Consider the following 20,301-nt stretch of genomic DNA (forward strand, 5'->3'; position numbering starts at 1 on the left):
TCCTACTCTGTTGCTAGGCTTATTCATGTTAATAGTACCTATTGGACTGGGGCACCTGGGTGGCTCAGTTGGCTGAGCGTCCACCCTCAGCCCAGGTCATGATTTCCTGGGTCACAAGTTCGAGCCCAGCGTTGGGCTCTGTGCTGATAGCTCAGAGACCGAAGCCTGCTTCTGATTCTGTCTCCCTCTGTCCCTCCCCTGCTCACGCTCTCTTTCTCTCTCAAAAATAAGTTTTAAAAAACATTGAAAAAAAAAAAAAGTATCCATTCACTCCCTGCTGTGTTGATTGTATTACCTGTGTTCCTTTCTCCCCCCGCCCCGCCAGTTTTTCTTTTTTGTATTTATTTTGTTATTGTTTCTATCGAACGCTATCACGGCTTTGAATAATAGTCTTAAATGTCCGTCTCTCCCTTAGTTTGCATCGCTTGACTCTCTGTGCGAAATGAATAGCGCCCCCTCCCGGCTGCTGCCCTTCCCCCAGCGTCTCACCTTTTACTTTTGCTTTAAGGTTTGTAGCACGTCTGCCCCAGCCTGTAAAGATAATTCAGTTTGCCATACTTTGCCTGTAGATTGATTCTTAACATTAAAACCATATGACATTTATGACATTACAGCTATGTAAATATTTTCACTGAGGAACTAGGGATTTGATAGACATCACCGAGAGGGAAATGGAATCGGCCAGCCCTAAACCTGCACCACGTGAGGCCAGGAGAAGCTTTCGGGTCAGTGGAATACTCCAGTGCAGTTAGAGTGAGCGCGTTAGGTCTCTATATCAACATGGCTGTATCTCAGACACATAATGTTGAATTTAAAAATCAAGATAATGTTGGGGTGCCTGGGTGGCTCAGTTGGTTGAGCATCTGACTTGGGCTCAGGTCATGATCTCACACTCTGTGAGTTCAAGCCCCATGTTGGGCTCTGTGCTGACACCTCAGAGCCCGGAGCCAGCTTCAGATTCTGTGTCTCCCTCTCTCTCTGCCCCTCTCCTGCTCATGCTCTGTCTCTTTCAAAAATAAATAAACATTTAAAAAAAAATTAAAAAAGAAAATCAAGATAATGTTAATAGGAAGGAAACTGAGTGCCAGGCGTATGAGAACTCTCTGTACTAATCTTCAATTTTTTTTTCTATACATCTAAAACTCATAAAAAATAAGGTCTACTATTTTTGGACCTTAAATAAGGGGCACCTGGGTGGCTCAGGCTCGATTGGACGTGGGACTTCGGCTCAGGTCATGATCTCACTGTTCATGGGTTCGAGCCCGCGACGGGCTCTGTGCTGACAGCTCAGAGCCTGGAGGCTGCTTCAGATTCTGTGTCTTCCTCTCTCTCTGCCCCTCCCCCGTTCGTGCTCTGTCTCTCAAAAATGAATGAACATTAAAATTGAAAAAAAATTAAAATGTCAAAAATAAGGTCTACTACAAAAAAGAAAAGAAAAGAAAAGAAAAGAAAAGAAAAGAAAAGAAAAGAAAAAAGAAAAGAAAAAAAAGAATGTGTCGTGTGATCCATATCGAAAACTGTCATGATCTGGCTGTTAGAGTCACAGACCATGTAGGAGTTGAGACTGGATGTCACTAATTACATCCGACTACCACTCAAAAAGAAATGATTTTTAAGTGAAAAGACCTCCCACTATGGAATGCTCCAGTCCTGATGGTGGAGACTTGACCTTGAAACAATGTAAAGTGTCGATTTAATGGCGTGAGCTTTCCTTGCCTCTTTCTTTACTATGTCAGCTTTTACCTCATGTTTTTCAAATCCACAGTGATCTATAATAACTTGAAACTATAGAGATCAGTATTCAGGGCAGAAAACAGAAACCACTCTTGGGATCTGAAGCATAAGGAGGCGTTGGGTGTTTACCAGGTGGCTGGAGGGGTGGCAGGAGTGCACTCTGGGCTGGGCTCAGGGACACCACCACTAGAGCTGGCTAAAAATACAGCATGGTGGTAGCCAGCCAAGACTGGGACAGAGCACGGCAGCTGCTGCCACGGCCCCCCAACATTCGCAACACTAGAGGCCAGACATGGACACAGAAAAACCCAGCGGCTCTCCCGCTGAGCTTGTGAGCAGTAATGACCCAAGGAAGACGACAGTGGCCTCTGCCTGTCATCTGCCTTCCGGATCTTGCACAGTGGCAACCAGTGCTGGAAACTAATCCACACTTGGAGCACTGAGCTGTAAGGGATTCTGGGAAATAATTGTCAGCTTTCCTTCCTCTGCAGGATAAGAAGGCACACCGGCAGGTGGGAACAGATGCCGAGTGAATCAGTCCACTTTGTCCTCTACTGTATTTTTAATTATTTTTCACCTACTTGATCTGCTTCTAAGCGGTGTGTTTCTAAATCTCACGCTGTTATCGTGGACTTGTAGATTTCTCCTCTACTTCAGTGAGTTCCTGCTTTATATATCGCAAACGCTTAATTAGGTATGTACACGTTCATTTATTTTTACATCTTTTTGGTAGATTAGGATTTTCATCAGTGCCAAATGTTCTTTCTTGTGATCGGTGTTCTGTTGCTTTAATTCGTTTATTAGTTCGTTCATCTATTAGAAGTAATAAATTCTTTATTATCATAATTATTCATTTACTATTTGCTTATGTTTATTAGTACCTTGCTTCTTTGTGGTCACTATTTGCTTGGTATAATTTTTCTATCCTTTTCTTTTTCTTTTTTTAATTTTTTAAAATTTACATCCAAGTTAGTTAGCATATAGTGCAATAATGATTTCAGGAGTAGTATAACACCCAGTGCTCATCCCAACAAGTGTCCTCCCTAATGCCCGTTGCCCATTTAGCCCATCCCCCCCGCCCAACACCCCTCTGGCAACCCTCAGTTTGTTCTCTGCATTTAAGAGTCTCTTATGTTTTGTCTCCTTCCTGTTTTTATATTATTTTTGCTTCCCTTCATTCCCTTATGTTCATCTGTCTTGTATCTTAAATTCTCTATCCTTTTATTTTCAACCTGTATGTGGTTTAGCTTTTCACCACACCTCTTGTGCATGACATAGCTAGTCTTTAGAATTCCAATCAGAGCGTCTCTGTCTTTCATCGATGTGTTTAATCTAATCATATTCTTGGGATTACTAATATAGTTGGTCTTATTTCGGCCGCTGCTTTCTATACTTTCTTATTACAAATTCTCTGCTTCCTTTGTATTCCTCTTCGTCTTATTTAGGATTTTATTTTATTTATTTTTAACGTTTATTTATTTTTGAGAAAGAGAGAGACAGAGTGTGAGCGGGGGAAGGGCAGAGAGAGAGGAAGACAGAATCGGAAGCAGGCTCCAGGCTCTGAGTTGTCAGCACAGAGCCCGACGCAGGGCTGGAACCCACAAACCGTGAGATCATGACCTGAGCCGAAGTTGGATGCTTAACTGACTGAGCCACCCCAGGCGCCCTAGGATTTATCAAATCACATTTACCCCCTTTATTTTCCTCAAAAGAAAAAAAACGTCCTCTTTCTAATCTTCAACAGTGACCCTTAAACTTATAACGTGTATACTTTAGTTTCTTCCAGTCCAGTTTGCTAGGCCTCTGCCAGAGCCCTGCCGGGACACCCCTAGATGTGGCTGCACCTCTAAGACCTGGTTGTTGCTGAAGTTACTAGATTTCCCGTGCCCCTGGGCTCCCAGCAGCTCAGGCCACGTCCAGGCCATGTCCTCATTCCCATCCTGTGGACAGACAGCCAGGAATGGACCCGAGCTGTGGCTACTGCAGGCAAGTACGCTTGTGTTTATGAAAAGCAGAACTTTTTCAAGGCTGCCAGGGGCCCCTGGCACCCTGACCAAGGCTGCTGATGGACACACATCAGATCGATGTGACTTATCGCTGTTGATGTTGACTCTGATCATCTGGCTGGGTCATGTTTGCCAGGTTTCTCCTCTGAAAAGGCCACTCTGCCCCCCAACTGTACTCTTAGGAAGGAAGTCACTGTGTGCAGCCCACGCTCAAGCAGTGGGGAGCTGGGCACCATTTCCCTGAGGGTAGAATTTCTACATAAATTATTTGGGATTCTGCATGGGAGATTTGTCTCTTCGCAATCATTTATTTATATCATTTATCCAATCATTTATTTATATCAGTATGGACTCATGGATATTTATTTTATACTTGGGTTACAACCCAATGCTGCCTTTTTTTTTTTTTTTTTTAATTTTAAGGAGAGAGAGAGCACGAGTGGGGAGAGAAGCAGAGGGGGAGAGAGAATCCCAAGCAGGCTCCACCCTCAACACACAGTCTGACACAGGGCTTGATCCTATGACCCTGGGATCATGACCTGAGCCAAAAAGCAAAAGTTGGACACTCAACCACCTGAGCAACCCAGGTGCCCCCAGTGCTGCTTTATTTATTTTGTTGGTCAAACTGTTCCAGCTGTGGCCACTGGGAGTTCTTCTAGTTGGGTCCTGCGTCTCATAACATTTTGACATATCTCTATTATTGTGTGTGGCGGGCGGGGGGTGGAGGGAGGTATATTTCCCACCTCTTTGGAGACTTTGCAACCCTACTGATGTCAGATGTCAGATGCAGCTGGGACCCAGACTGACCCCTTCCTTCACTCACCCCCGCCGCTTGCTATCGGGCCTTCGAACCCTGAGCCCTGGCTGCACCTCTGATTGTGCCACTGGACACACTGAACTTGAGACCCTGCCTTTTCTTCCTTCTCCTAGCCACTGCCCTGAGAAACAATGCCCTCTCCCTTGGCTGAGTCTTTCTGCCAGTTCCGGCCCCAGAAAAGCTTTGTAACCTTAGTAACATAAATGCTATCCTCAATGTGTGAGAATAAACTTATTTAAAGGACAAAATAAAACAAAAAAATCTTCGTCTCTGTTATCTTTGAAACCTACCTTATCGTCTCTGTTCCTGAGACTTCAGACAAATGTCCTTTTGCCTGAGACTGTTACTGTTACACACCCTCCTCTCTGGCCAGTGTAGCACCAAGGTCTCTGGAGATTCCGATCCTAGTGGCCCTGAGCAGTCACTTGACCTCACAAAATCTCTGTTTCCTCTTCTGTAAAAGAGGGATAATGAAAGCCTTCCAATGGCCACCACTATGTTTATTAGGTGATAATTTAGGAAAAGCACCTACTATGGGGCCTAACACACATAGCAGGTGTTCAGCAAATGGCAGCTATTGTCACTACCAGCAGTGAGAATAGCCATTTGTCTCCCTCTCCCACAGTCTCTTTCTCAAGTCCACCCCCTGCTCTGTAGCTCAGACATGACAAAGCCACTCTTCCACTCACGATCCCTCCAGAATCCAGAATATCGAAACTTCCCGGGATTGAAGATCTTACGGAATCTTGCCCTGCTCCAAGACTGGCCTCGTCTTCCTTCTCTGCCCAAATCCCACCAGACTGTTCACTGTGCCCTGAACAGGCCTCACTTTATACCTCCTTGCCTTTGCCTATGCTATTCCTTCTGCCCACAAGGCTCTTCCAGTCTTTCTCCCTCTGGAGACGCTCAGGTCGGGTTTCTGTTCTCAGTGACAGAAACCAACCAACCACTGGAGCTTGTGGCTCCTTCCTGCCTCACAACACCTCCTGGTACCTTGATTGCTGCTGCCGCCTCTGCCCCCCACCCCCAGGGTGGGCAAACAGGGGCCTGTTTTATTGGACCGAGTGGTAAGGAGGAAAGCACGTGGGCTCAGAATCCCACAAACCTGGGTCTGACCTGCATTTGGATCCTGGCTCTGCAGTTTATCAGCTGCGTGGCCTCAAGCAAGTCCCCTAACCTCTTTGCGCCTTACTTTCCTTATTTATAAAATGATCATAATAGTAGTTATTCCATAGGAATGTTGTAAGATTTAAGTAGATAATCCATGTTAAGCAGTTTGCATAATGCCCAGCACACAGAAAGCGCTTAATAAATGGTCCCGTTCTCTCATCTTATTAATATCAGGCAGCCAGGAGTCGCCTGCTCTGCCAGGCTCCATTTATTGATGGATTCAAGGCTAAAAATAGAGCTGCAGCTTTGGGGAGTAGGTCCTTCCAGAGCCAGGAATTGATGCCCTTGCTACTGCAGATGGGGAAGGAGCCTGCTTCTCCCTCCAGGGGCTCTCAGAGGAATATACATCTTGATGCCTTTCTCCCATTGATTCCAGGGCAGGCATGCAGAGGTCAGCCCAGTCCAGGCTGATGAGCTCTCCTAGCAGGGGGCTCTGTGATCCAACAGGCCGGCTTCTAACTCCAGCCCTGCCATTCACTGGCTCTGTGACCTTGGGCAAGCAATGTTCCCTCTCTGAGGGTCATGATTCCTCTGTAGCCCGGAAAATAGACAATGGTAATAACAGAACTTGGAAGAACCAACAGCTTACATGCACAGAGGCCCTGGGACTCTGCCTCATGATGTCCCCTCCCTGGGCCTTGGTTTTCCTATCTCTGAAATAGACACAGTAGCCCTCACCTTAGAAGGCTGTTGTGAGTACCTAGAGAGGTCACGGACAGCAGTCACTGACAGGAGTAACACCTGATGGGAACCAGAGTTATCTAATGGCCCAACATCTCCCTATCACAGGGTACGGAGAGCAAAGACAGAAATTTATTTCAGCTGTGTGTAGCTATTGATCCACCAGCCTTGGAAAATGCAAAGAAATGCATCCAACAGAAAAACACCTCTCACCTTGCGCTGCTAACAGACTGGCCCTGCCAGTGCACAAAGCACTTCGGTGCCACTCACTTCCCCTGCCATCAGTTCAGTGCTCTTGGCGAGTCGTTTTGTCTCCCAGGACAAGACACTGATTTAATTAAAGCAGAGCCTGAATTGTGGGCAGGACCCCCATTTTCCCTTCTGCAGCTAATCTTAATGGTGACGTCAGAGGGCGTAAATCTGGCTTCTGGGGACACTGAGCCAGCCTCCTTCACATAGATATGCAGGGCCTGGAGGGCCCACAACCCCAAGGCCACACACCCTGGATTGTTTCTTTCCTTCTTCCCTTCCTGAGACAGGTCCAGTCAGGCTTTAGCCCCTTGCTTATTTCTGACCACGAGATGGGTACATAATTGTATGACAATACCATTAATCTGGGGCGCCTGGCTGGCTCAGTGGGAAGAGCAGGCGACTCTTGACCTCAGGGTTGTGAGTTCGAGCCCCACACTGGGTGTAGAGATTATATAGAAATAAAATCCTTTAAAAAATAAAAAGCAGATTAAAAATAAAAATACACAATCCCATCCCAGTACGTATCATCTCACAGTCCTCACAGAGGAGGACAGTATAGTACTCCCTACAAGAGATCAAGAGCCTTTGGCCAGGGCACCAGGTACAAAGGCTCTCATCCCAGTCTCCTATAATCTGTGTGCCTGACAAAGAGGGAGGAGGTCTTAGTTTCCTCAGTGTGTATATTTACTTCTTTGCACATTCACAGTATTCTTGCTTGCACACAGCAGAGTCCATTCTGGCCAGTTTAAGTAGAAAGGGAATTTACTCAGGGATGTTAGCTTATCGGATGGTGAAGAAACAGACTCTAGATGCAGTTTTCAGGAGCATGTCCAAGAAGCACACAACAGAATCGGACCGATGTGGGAGCTGCTGCTGTCGTCACTGACTCCAGAGCCATACCGCCTTGGCCACCACCCAGGCTAGCATGCAGCTGGACCCACACAGAGCTCACTGCCCCCCTCCCCCCCGCGCCCCGCCATTGGTATCTCAGATCGATCGGTGAGTGTGATTGGAGGGAAGTAGGTCACATGCCTGCACCTTTGCTTCAAGAGAGGCAGGCTTCTGCTTTGGGAAGGAGGAACTCAAGATATCCGGAATAATCAAAATGTAGAAAGAAATTTTAAAGGTCATTGGGCGAAGAGCAAATATTCAGTATAGCTTCTTTTTTGTCTATTTCCCCCACCTGGAACATACACTCCATGGGGCAGATGTCTTGAATGTCTCGTTCCCATTCACCTCTCTGTCCCCAGCACCTTACATGGAGCCTGTGGGGAATGAACAGACAAATAAAACGTGGGTCAGGAAAGAACCACCTGCACCTTGAGGCTATCGGCCAACTTGCAGTCTCTCAGGGGGCTGTAGCTCCATGCCTGGGGGAAATCTGCTCCTTCTTAAACCATACGATTCATGGATTCAGCAGGCTGCAATGGGATGCCCATTCCTTCCCAGCCTCTTGCCTGATGGTGAAATTGTCTTCACCTTTCATTTCTCAGTTTTGACTCACCTCTTCCTGGAGGCTTTCCTCGATGTGCAACTCCATCACTTATCACTGCCATGGTCAACCACCATCACCACTTTGCCCCAGGGAACGGGTTTGGTATGGAGGTTACAGTCTAAAAGGCTGACTTCAAATGCTGGCTTAGGCTCTTACTAGGTGTCAGAGCCTGAATAAGTCATGTTAGCCTTCTGAGAATTGTTCTCCTCATCTGTGAAGATCCTGAGGATCACTCTCCTTGTCTAAGTCACAGAGTTGTTGTGAGGTTTAAGCGAGATGTTGTATGCAAGCTCTTCCACGAGGGGGGTGGGGGGCTGGGTGCGAGAGAGCTAGCTCGGTTTGCCATTTCGGCTGCTGCCTTTGCAATCCTTATTATTCTAGCACTTACTGAGGCAACGCTATGGTTGTTTTCATGTCTGCACCCCCAACTTACCTGGAAATCAGGAACTGGGGTGTCCATTACTCCCCCGCTCCCCATCTCCCCATGTACCTGTCCTATGGACGGGGTGCTCACATAGTGCTTGTTGTATAAACAATTAGCTAAGTCAAAGAAATCACAAATGCAGAGACTTATAGACAAAACACCGAAATTCCATATATTAGAAAAATAACTATAATTTAAATGTCACCCAGGAGTGGGGAAAATGGCAAGTGGTTAATGTCTACCTTATGTAAGGGTTTCATACACACCGATGAAAAATGCCTGAGTTGCTAAGAGATACATCTGGACAAAGGTCACAAGCAAGTAATTCGAGCAAGGAAATAGAAGCAGTAAGTAAATGGAAGAATATGGAAGAATATGCAACCTTCAACAGGAAATAGGAAATAAAAGTGAGATGCAAATGAAAACAACAATAATATGGAATATATATTTCAATAGGAAATTGTGACACCGCAAAATGTCCAGTGGCAGAAGGGTCACATAAATAATGATACATTGATTCAATGGCATGATGTTCCGCCATTAAATAATTACAAGACCATGGACACAAGTGCTTATAATATAGTAAGTCTACAAGCAGACTGCAAAATTAGATTTAAAGCATGATCACAAGGGTGCAAGATATTCATCTTGACTTGATGAAAACCTGGCAGAAAATACTAGAAAATGAAAACAGTCACCTTGATAAAAAAAAAAAAAAAAAAAGAGAGAGAGAGAATGCCCGCCATACACCAGACACTATGCCAAGGGCTTATTTCTACTAAACAAGAGTACAGAAAAGAGATCGAAGACCTCACAGAAACAAAAGCAAAACAACCGAAGGAAATACAACAAGATGTCAGGATTCAGGAAAATGGTATCGCAGAAATAAAAGTCAATGCGAAAGTAGCACCGAAGAAAACAGACTCTTCTGAAATACCACTAGGGACAGAGTGGTTAGAAATGAGGAATGTGAGGGGTGCCTTGGTAGCTCAGTCGGTTGAGCGTCCGACTGCAGCTCAGGGCATGATCTCGTGGTTCACGAGTTCGAGCCCTGCATCGGGCTCTGTGCTGACAGCTCAGAGCCTGGAGCCTGCTGCAGATTCTGTGTCTCCTTTCTCCCTCTCTCACTCCCCCTCCCCTGCTCACACACACACTCTCACTCTCAAAAATAATAAACATTAAGAAAAAACTTAAAAAAAAAAAGAAATGAGGAGTGTGAGAAAGACAAAATGAAAAGATTTTTCTTAAGCTTAAATGATGAGAGAACATGACAGAGACCATATACACATAACAGAAAAAATTAAAAAAAAAAACAGCATCAAACAAATATCCTAAGATATAAGAAAATGTTTTTTTAAAAAAAGGAGACAGTGAAAAGTTAATGAGACCCAGGAAAATGGATTCATAATGATCAATACCAAGTATGTCCTAATAAGGGTATTAGATCTCAAAGTTATAAATCATCATCATCATCATCATCATCATCATCATCCTTTGGGCAACTTGACAAAAGGCAACTAGTCACTTACAAGTGGGGGCATATCAGGCTGGCCTCTGACTTCTTCATGGCAGCATCCAGCATTAGAACTCAATAGAGCACCACCTACAAAGTCAGCAAGGAAAGAAAGTGTGACTCAAGAATTTTATTTTGAGCCAAACTGCTGATCAAGTATAAAGCAGAAGACAACATTTTTGAACATGTGTGGGAGTTTGGAGGCTGAAGCAAAAGCACAGTCTGGATTTATTGGAAGAACAGGACTTTTTTTTTTTTTTTTTCCTTTTGGTGACCTAAAGGCTTAGTCATAGTTTCATTTATTTGTTTATTCAACAGATACTTACAGACCCTCGTATGTGTTGGGACCTGTGTCCCAGACTATAAACGAATCTTGTATCAAGGGCGAGAGAGGGTGGAAGGAAAATTTCCTTGAAGAGGTGAGTTGGCCTTTGAAAGATAAGTGGGAGTACATAAAGGAAAGGGTATTCCAGGCAAGGAGACGAGCCGGCAGGATTGAGGAATGGAACAGATATTCTAAGACAGACTTTAAGATCTCATCAAAACTGTGTTCTGGAATGTCCAGACATCTGGAATGGGATCAGTGGGTAAATCCTAAAGACTCGGGATTGGGAAAGAGTAAGAGGCCTTGAATGCTAGGCTTTTCAAAGGCTTAAACTTCATCCCATAGGGACTGTGGAATCTTGGAATGGTTGAAGCATGAAAACCACTGTTTAGTCGCAGAAGAAGAAGATCAGAGGTTCCACGAGGATTCAGATTTCACTATTCCCACAGCTGCTTAAGCTAGCATGCATACTTGATGATACACATTCGAGCCATTCCCTTGAAAGTCAGGAACAAAGCAAGGTTGCCCACTAACACCACTTTTGCTCACTGTCGCATTGGAAGTTCTGGCCGGCACAGAAAGACACAAAAAAGAAATTAAAAGGGTAAGGATTACTGTACTGTATCTAAATACCGTTCATCGCTGAGTCAAGGAGTGTGCTTGTATATTTCCTTCCTTCTGCATCTTTATGTTTTTCCTGGAGTTTTAAGTGGTCTTTCCTTCGCTCTCACACTATTTGCCTTTATTACTGAGGGCAGAATCTTTCCAACAACTTGGTAAGGTCGGTTTTCTTATCCCCATTTTATAGATGGAGAAGGAGGCTGTGAGGAGTTGACAAATACCACACAGCACATAGCACACAGCACACAGTGGAGATGGGACTCTTATCTGTCTGGGCTGGATGACCCTGTCAGCCCTAGGCTGGCCCTATATGAAGAGACACAGTACGTGCCTGGGAGATGGTGGTGTAGTGAGGGTATGTCTCCATTATTTGAACTTCACAAAGTTCCGAAAGGGGAGGACAGTGTAGAAAATCCCAAGAGGCATCTAATTAATGAAAAGTCTATGAAATGATGCTCAGAGGGCTAGTCAGTTTTGTCAATATTCAACTCCCCAAAGAGGCTAAGCAACCTGTCCCCTGAGGCAGGACTTTCGCACGTTCCATCCAACATCCAAGCGTATTCCAGATACACCTCTTGTGTCTGGCTCTTCCTCACCCTTCAGGTCACCCCGTTCTTTCCCCTCCTCAGAAAGCACCCACGCACACACCAGATACTCTTCATCTCTGCTTCCCTGGATTGCTCAAGGTTTTGTTACCAAGTCAGGCTCCTTCCTCCCTGAGTGAGGATGCTTCTGGAAGGCTCCCTCAGCCCTGGGGTGCCCATCCCACCAGATCATCAGATTACCCCATTCCTAGTACCTGTAGAATGAAGGAAAATAAAGCACTTGAGGGGAGGCACGTGGGTGGCTTAGTCGGTTGAGGGTCCAACTCTTAATTTTGGCTCGGGTCGTGGTCCTAGGTTCATGGGATTGAGCCCCCCATCCAGCTCTGCGGTGAGCACGGAGTCTGCTTAAGATTCTCTGTCTCTCCTTCTGCCTCTCTCCCCTTCTCTCATTCTCTCTAAAATAAAATAAAAAAGAAAAATAAAATAAAATAAAATAAAATAAAATGCACCTGGAATATTCCATATTATTTTGCACCTGGAAGCAGAGGACTTCCTTTTGAGCACAAGTGAGAACCCCTCAGCGGCTCCCTCATCTTCTAAGCCCCCACACCTAATCATCTACTTATTCAGTACATTTCTTGAGCACTTCTCATGTGCCAGGCCTGGGCCAAGCACCGGGGATACAGCCCAGACAGGTCACTCACTACGCGAAGGCCCCCCAGCTGACAGACAAGTGGGGCCAAGATCCAGCCCATGGACCAACCACCAGACTGTGGGCTCACAAAGCTGTGTCTGCTCAACAGGGTGCCTTTTCCTACTTCCTTCAAAAGCAATGGATGTACCTGAAGCAGCCCCGCACATCACCGAGTTAGATCGATACGATGCCCGCCCACGTGCAGTTACGGTTCAGGGGTGGGGGACAGACAAATAATTAAACAACTAAATATGTAATTAGAATTCACTCCTATTTTGCTGGTGAGGACACCGGGTTCCTGAGAAGCAAAGTCAGTGGCCCAAGGCCACTCCACTAGTGAATGACAGAGAAGGGTTCAAACGCCTGGCTCCTGGCTCCAGGGCCACAACCTGCCCAGCAGGATGAAAGAGGCATTTGGGATACATCGGCATTCATGGGGAGCATCAGCCCTAACCTTTATCATCTCAGCTTCTCCCTCTTCCTGACCACACAGGTGATAAAACTGGCTTTCTCTGATCCTGAAGGGCCCTCCTCTTGACCTTGCCAGCCTTTTCGGCTCGGCTCACTTGGATACACCTGCTCCCTATTGCAGAGGGTTGTAATGAAAAGACATTTTTTACTTCCTGACTCATGTGTCTTTTGGACCTAGTCATTCGTCCCAGGGGCTGGGCTGGGGACAGACCTGAGTGACAGCCCCTGTGCTCTACTCATGATTCCGTTCACAGCGGCAACTAAAGCCATAATATAGCTAGGAATAAGCTGATATGAATAAAATTATAAAACTTTACTGAAGGACATAAAAAAAAAAAAAAAAAAAAAAGATCTGAATAAATGGAGAGCCACACCATGTTCCCGGATGGAAAAGCTCGGGGTTATAAAGATGTCGGTTCTCCCCAAAGTAATCTATAAATTGAATGCAATTTCAATCAAAATATCAAAGGTACCTTGTATGGAATTTGACAATCTGATTCTTGAGTCTAACAGGAAGAAAAAATACACAAGAATAGAATATCCAAAAAAAATTTTTTTAGAATTTTTTATTGTAGTAAAATACACATAACATGAAATTTACCATTTTAACCGTTTGTAAGTATACAGCTCAGTGGCACTGAGTACACTCAGAGCTGCGCCCCCAACACCACCATCCATCTCCACGACTCTTTCATCTTCCCAAACTGAAACTCTGTCCCCATTAACACTAACTCCCTGGGGCACCTGCGTGGCTCAGTCGGTTGAGCGTCCAACTTCCGCTCAGGTCACGGTCTCATGGTTCGTGAGTTCGAACCCCGGGTCGGGCTCTGTGCTGACGCCTGGAACCTGCTTCAGATTCTGTGTGTCTCTCTCTCTGCCCCTCCCCCTCATGCGCGCGCGTTCTCTCTCTCTCTCTCTCAAAAATAAATAAACATTTAAAAAACAAACCAAAACCCCACTAACTCCGCATTCCCTCTTTCTCCACAGGAAAAACTAATTTTAATGAATAAAAATGAGGGGGGACTATCAAGCCTGAAATAAAAATACTTACAAAAGAAGAGTTTTATTTCTTTATTTCCTTCCTTCTCTCCTTCTTTATCTGTGTATCCATCTATCTATATTATGTGTAGCATTTCAAATCCGCGAAGAAAATATAGGCGATTTAATTAATGGCACTAGGACAAATGACTCTCCGATTTGAAAGATGGAAAATTTGAACTCTGCCTTACACCAGACACACATACAAAGTACCTTTGATTTCAAGAGCTGAATGTAAAAAAACAAAACCCCATAAAAGCTTTAGAAGACTTGTAGGAAAGGTGGAAAGATTTGACTACGTTTCGCTTCAGAATGACAGAGACTGCATGAGCCAAGTTAAAAGACAAGTAACAGACCCGGGGAAACAAATCCACCATAGACAGGCAGGAATGCAGCTAGCACATGTCTCAAAATAACAATTTTGCTTTTATTTTTTCGACTTCCTTATGTCAATCAAAGGTTCCACTCTACCCCCAGGAGAATTAGTGCTTTCATAGCAGGAACATAAAGAAAGAGAAACAGCCTGCGTTCAGATGTCATTGTTTTTGAACTTCCCAGATCATCAGAAACCACACTTTGGAAGGCAGAGGCTTTCGTTTGCAAGAGGCTGCTTTTGCCAAAGAAAAGTGCTTTCGAAAATCAAAAAAGGTAGATCCTGAAGGAAGCCGAAGATAGAATTTATACCTTAGCTATAGATTGAAAGAGGACAGAAAAGACCCAGACCATGTGCTGCCTGGGGAAGTCAGTGGGGTCACTGGGATGGGAGAAAGGAAGGGAGTGGGATCAGACAGGGCCTCGGAAGAGGTCAAGGGGGACTGAGATGAAGGAATCAGACCTGTGGGGCCACAAGGAGGGGAAAACAGTCAGTGCCCAGAGACCGCTAAGCCCTCCGTCATTACTACCAGGGAGCTTCGCGGGGGGGCTGGGCCTTCACCGGCAGATCCTCTGTGGTCACTTAGGTGGGTGCCCCGACTTTGGCCACTGGGCTCTTCACTGTCCAGCCAGGGCCTTCACTGACAGTTGTCTGGAGTGCTCAAAAGGAGCGATGCCCAGCCCTGTCCTGAGACTTTGCTGAGGAGCTCCATCCACACTCATCCATATCAATGTCACCCCTTTCTAAATGGCCTAGGACTCTTATCAGCCTCCTAAACCAGAGGGTGGGATCTTTGACACCCATAGAAGAGTGCAGACCCCTTGCAACCTGTACTTGCTAGAACTAGATAACGGTAAAATCTGCTTTGGCTAAAGAGATCCACAATACATAAAGAACTCTTATAAATCAATAAAAAATAGACCGATAATGCAATACAAAAAATGGGCAAAGAATGTGAAAAATAAAATGCACAGAAGACATACAAACCTCTAACAAAGTGTATGAAAAGAAAAATACGGGTTTTGGTTTTTGTTAGTTTATTTATTTATTTTGAGAGAGAGAGCATGGGGGAGAGGAGAGAATCCCACACAGCCTCCGGGCTGGCAGCTGGAAGCCCAGCTCGGGGCTTGAACTCAGCAACTGTGAGATCACAGCCGAAATCAAGAGTGGGAGGCTTCACTCACTGAGCCAACCAGGCGCCCCTCCATAGAAATGTTAAATATGCACACCTTTAAGCCCAGCAATTCTCCTTCAACCAAAATGTCCCTCCAGGCAATGAGAGAATCTTGGGTAAAGGGTGTCTGCCCAACAGGAGTGCAGTAGGGTTGTTTCCCAACATTGCGGTTAGAGTGAAAAATTGGGTAATAGACTGGGAGTGCAGCTGGGGGGTGCTGCCTTTTAGGGAAGGCGGACATGATAGGCTTGACTGACACAGCCTTAAAGAAGGGGAGAAGCGATCCATGCGGACTTGGGAGAAGACATTCTAGGCACCAGGAATAGCTGATGTGAAGGCCCCCGAGCTGCATCTGCGGGAAAGGGAAGCTGCCATTGTGGCTGGAGCAGAGAGATGGGCAGACGGGAGAGGTCTCTTGAAGGAGGGCACACCGGGCACCCGTGGGAGGTGGCACGGGTAGGCAGGTCATGTAGGGCCTTGTAGGCCGCTGTAAAGGTGCTCTGATACTTGCTCTGAGATTGGAAACCACTGGAGAGATTTGTCGTTAAGATAAAAAAAAAAAAAAAAAGAGCGGAATATAAGCTCAAAGTATAGCATGAGAGGTTTAAAAACTCATTTTAAAATTACTAAAAGGAGGGGCGCCTGGGTGGCTCAGTCGGTTGAGCATCGGACTCTTGATTTGCGGCTCAGGTCGGGATCTCACTGTTGGTGGGGTTGAGCCCGGATGGGGCTTTGCGCTGACAGCACAGAGCCTGCTTGGGATTTTGTCTCCTTCTCTCTGCCCCCTCCACAGCCTCCCTTCCCCACCTCCACCCCCACTCTCTATCTCTGTCTCAAAAATAAATAAATAAACATTAAAAACAAAACTGAAAGGAAATAACCCAAATTGACCACAGCTGCTGCTGAGTTAGAGTGACAGGGTTATTCTTTTTTTTTTCCCCCTCTCCAACTTTTAATGTCTCCTTATAGCATGTTTGTAAGAAAAAACCTTTTTCTAAGAGCTGTTTTTGTAAACCGGCTCTCGATGGGGAAACTACGAAGGAGGAGGAAGGACACAGAGAGCTGTGAAAGGTTGGCGGTGTTTCCAGGCCAAGATAGAGGCGGACCTGGAGGGAACGGGGGGGGGGGGGGGGGGGGGGGGGGGGGGGGGCTGAGGCTGAAGCGGGAGGGAGACAGGCCCGGGAAGGAGAGAGGGGACACTGAGGCAGATGGAGAGATGAGAGGTGGCCGCCAGGATGGCCCCGCCAGCCTCCGCCCCGCCAGGCCCCCCACCCCGCGCCTGACCCAGGCAGCTGAGCCTGAGCCGCATTCCAGCATCTCAGGAAGCCCCACGGCTGCCTGGACCGGATGGTCCTCAGCAGGGAAACAACATGATGGAACTTGAGCGCCCGCGGGGGCCCACGTCTGGGAGGGGGACCGGCCCAGCACAAACCCGCAGAGAAGCACGGCTGGGGCTGCCCGGCGCTTTCACGCCACACTCACGCATCGCACAGCATGTCTGTTACAGCCTGCACGCACAAATTCCGGCGCCTGCCTGCCGAGGGCTGGGGGGTGGGGGGGGTGCCGGGGGCACCCAGGAGGGCAGCAGCCGCACCCGGCAGCAGGCATTCTTTGGGAGCCCCTGTAGGAATCCCCCAAAACGCCTTCGGGGACTGGGGGATGCCCCTCCCACTTCCCCTCGCCCCCTCCCCCAACTCGAAGCAGCTGGGGAGACAGTTCGGTGCCCTTCCCCCTCCCCGCAGCAAAGGTTGCCTGTGTTTCGCTGGGTAAAGCCGCTCAGCCCTCCAGCTGGGAACAATTTAGAAATGCAGGAAGCTGATGCCCGTGGGGCAACCCTTAACGGGGGAGGGGAGGGGGGCTGGAATCTCGGAAAAACACCTCGGCTGTCAGGCTCCAAGTGGAACAATTCCGAGGCCACGGCTCGTGGGTCCTCAGAGCGGCCCAGACGGAGCCCGGTTGCCCACAGTGGTAACCAACTCAGAGAAATCCTTGTGAAAGAAATCGTTTGTCCTGGAGAAGGTCCCCCCCCCCCCCCTCCATTCTGGGTTTCTCTAGGTACTCCATTATTTACCTTGTTCCTCGTTACCCCCTGTATTTTCTAGAAATAGAAGTCAGCCCTAAGTTCAACTCTTCTGGCATGGCACCACCGCGGGGGGTCTTGGTGCTTCACCAAATCCTCTTGGCTAATCCTGATAGCCACCTCCAGACACCCCAGACCAATGCCCTTTTGAGGCTTGCACCCTGAGGGCGTTCTCTGGTCTGGAGAGTGGCTGGGAAGCTCATGCCCCTGGAGCAGTCTTTGACCAGTGCCCGGTGGGAGCTGGTGGCTCCAGCCTCCTTGCCTCTGAGAGGGGGGTTCCTGACACCTGTTTTGCAGTCTTTCAGAGGATCCCCAAAGGACCTGGGCCCCCTGGTGTGTGAGTGGTGGCCCCCTGCTCATGGATTCACTGTTCAGCGGTTTTCTTCTTTCCCTGCCTTGTTTCTCCACTCTCTTAAAGGTACTTTCTGGGATCATCTCTCAAGTGAACCACTGGCACCCAAATCTTTTTCCTAGGGTGCGCTTTTGAGGGAATCCAAACTATGGCAGCCACTTCACGGGTGAGGCTGTGCACGTCATATGACATCACATCAGGAGACACACAGCAATCGCAAAGATGGACCTGTGGGCTCAGGCAGGGACAACCTGATTCCCTCCGTTATAAAATTCCCCATCAACTTTTCATATAATAATTTCATCCATCGGTGATTATTGCCTAAATCCATTATTTTATTAGTGATTGTAAAAAAAAAAAAAAAAAGGTAATTTTCTAATCCTATCAATCCCTCTATATTTATTAGTTGGAATTTTTTTTTTATAAGAAACTACCATTCATAAATGACAGCTTTTAGGTTGAGATGAAATAGAAGAATGACAGGAGAAGGGCCTGATTCTCTCCTTGTCACTGCTAATTCTCAGGATGAGAACTGGCCTGGTTACCGCCAATGGTGTTTAATAATATTTGGGTGATTTGAGGCTTTCTCTCTCTTTCTCGGAATGTCAATATGGACAGATGATTGCTTATATATTCAGTGTGATCCCATTACTCTGTGACAGTGTCCTTGCTTGCTGGCCCATCAAGATGCCCCAGACTTGTATTGTCTATTTCCTGCCCCAGCTCTGGAATCAGCTGCTTTTCCAAGGAGCCCTGATTCTTGGTGGTTGGAAAACACAATCCGGGCACTAGGCATGCTCACTGATGGTGGATTATCACTGCTTCCAAATTTTTCAGCGGACAGAGCTGGAAAATACATACTTTTGAGCAGAAAAATAGAAGGATTATGGGAGTGCCTGGGTGGCTCTCTCGGTTAAGCATCCAGCTTCTGCTCAGGTCATGATCTCACAGGTCATGGGTTTGAATCTCCCAATCGGGCTCTGTGCTGACAGCTCAGAGCCTGGAGCCTGCTTCAGATTCTGTGTCTCCCCCTCTCTCTGCCCCTCCCTGCTCATGCTCTCTCTCCCTCTCAAAAATAAATAAACATTAAAAAAAAAAAAACAACAACAGGATTATGAGTTCCTGCTAATATTTCCAATTCAAATGTACCATTTCAGGGTTTTTACTTAACTTCTTTGGTTTTATCCTTATATCTCGTACTCTGAAGATCTCAGATTCTAGTATTAACATAATTACTTATTTGCATTATGCAATGATTTATACAAAATAGTTACAAAAACAACGCGAATATTTGTACTAACAGTAAGACTTCCAAATGAAGTTTTAAAATTTCTTGGGGCGCCTGGGTGGCTCAGTCGGTTAAGCGGCCGACTTCAGCTCAGGTCATGATCTCGCGGTCCGTGAGGGCTGTGAGTTCGAGCCCCGCGTCGGGCTCTGTGCTGACAGCTCAGAGCCTGGAGCCTGTTTCAGATTCTGTGTCTCCCTCTCTCTGACCTTCCCCTGTTCATGCTCTGTCTCTCTGTGTCTCAAAAATAAATAAATGTTAAAAAAAAATTTTTTTTAAATAAATAAAAAATAAAATTTCTTTGCAGCTCTTTTTATCCTTAGGAAATATTTTTTTAAGCATGTACCATTGATATATTGTGTTGTAAAGCCACTTCAGGTAATTATTTTCATTGAGTGGTTATATCACCAACTTAATATACACTTAAGGTCCTTCATTTCAGATTGTTTTTCAAATTTTAGACATTGCCTTTATTTCTCTTTTCCTTTTGATTTAATATTATTTTTGAATGTGTGAAATATTAATCTGATTCCAAAGCCAAAACCATATAACAATACGTATTTAGAAAATTTCGCTTCCATCACTGTCCTCCCACCATGTTCTTTCCTCCCTCAGCAATCATTTTTATTATTGTTGGGTGGTGGGTTGTTTGTTTTTGTTTTGTTTTTTGGTTTATTCTTCCAGTGTCTCTTTTTGCAAATATAGACAATTTGTATACATATTTATACCCCTTCCCATCCCATTGTTACACAAAAGATAGCATGCTAGATACTCAGCTCCACACCTTGCATTTTTCACTTAGCAGCGTATCCTGGAGATCATTCCACTGTAGTGCATCTTCCACATTTCTTTCTACGGCTGGATGGCACCCTTTGGTTCCTTGGTGTGAATGTACCACAGCTTATTCAGCCAGTCTCCCTAATGATAGACATTTGGATTGTTTCCAATCTTTTGTTATCTCAAATAATGCCACAACGAATAACCTTGTGCATTAATCATTTTAACCTTTTTTCCAGGGTATCATTAGGCTAGAGTCCTGGAAGTGGAAACGTTGGGCCAAAGGGGAAATGCATAAGTCATCAGGGATTTTTTTTTTTCTTTAGGTATTGCCAAGGTCACCGCCTAAAGAGTTGTACTATTTTGCATTCTCCCTGATTAACTATTTTTCAGTCATTCATTCAATAAGAAGATATTGAAACAGTGATAAAGATCAATACAGTCCCTGAGCTCAGGAGCTTCTGGTCTGGTAAG

General features: G+C 45.9%; 1 long non-coding RNA gene across 2 annotated transcripts; it reads right to left on the reverse strand.

Moving 5' to 3' along the window:
- Positions 1 to 6,518: 6,518 nt before the first annotated feature.
- LOC109255326 (uncharacterized) lies at positions 6,519 to 16,985 on the reverse strand. 2 transcript variants are annotated; one of them, XR_008420662.1, is made up of 3 exons: positions 16,816 to 16,985; positions 10,109 to 10,182; positions 6,519 to 7,925 (listed from the first exon to the last, which is right to left on the reverse strand). It is a non-coding gene; the product is annotated as an uncharacterized LOC109255326 (long non-coding RNA). The 2 variants fall into 2 exon arrangements; XR_008420663.1 differs by having other exon boundaries at positions 16,766 to 16,985.
- Between the last annotated feature and the right edge of the window lie 3,316 nt (positions 16,986 to 20,301).

This window comes from Panthera pardus, unplaced genomic scaffold (assembly GCF_024362965.1).
Source record: "Panthera pardus isolate Hobbes unplaced genomic scaffold, ASM2436296v1 HiC_scaffold_11, whole genome shotgun sequence".
Lineage (NCBI taxonomy): Eukaryota > Metazoa > Chordata > Mammalia > Carnivora > Felidae > Panthera > Panthera pardus.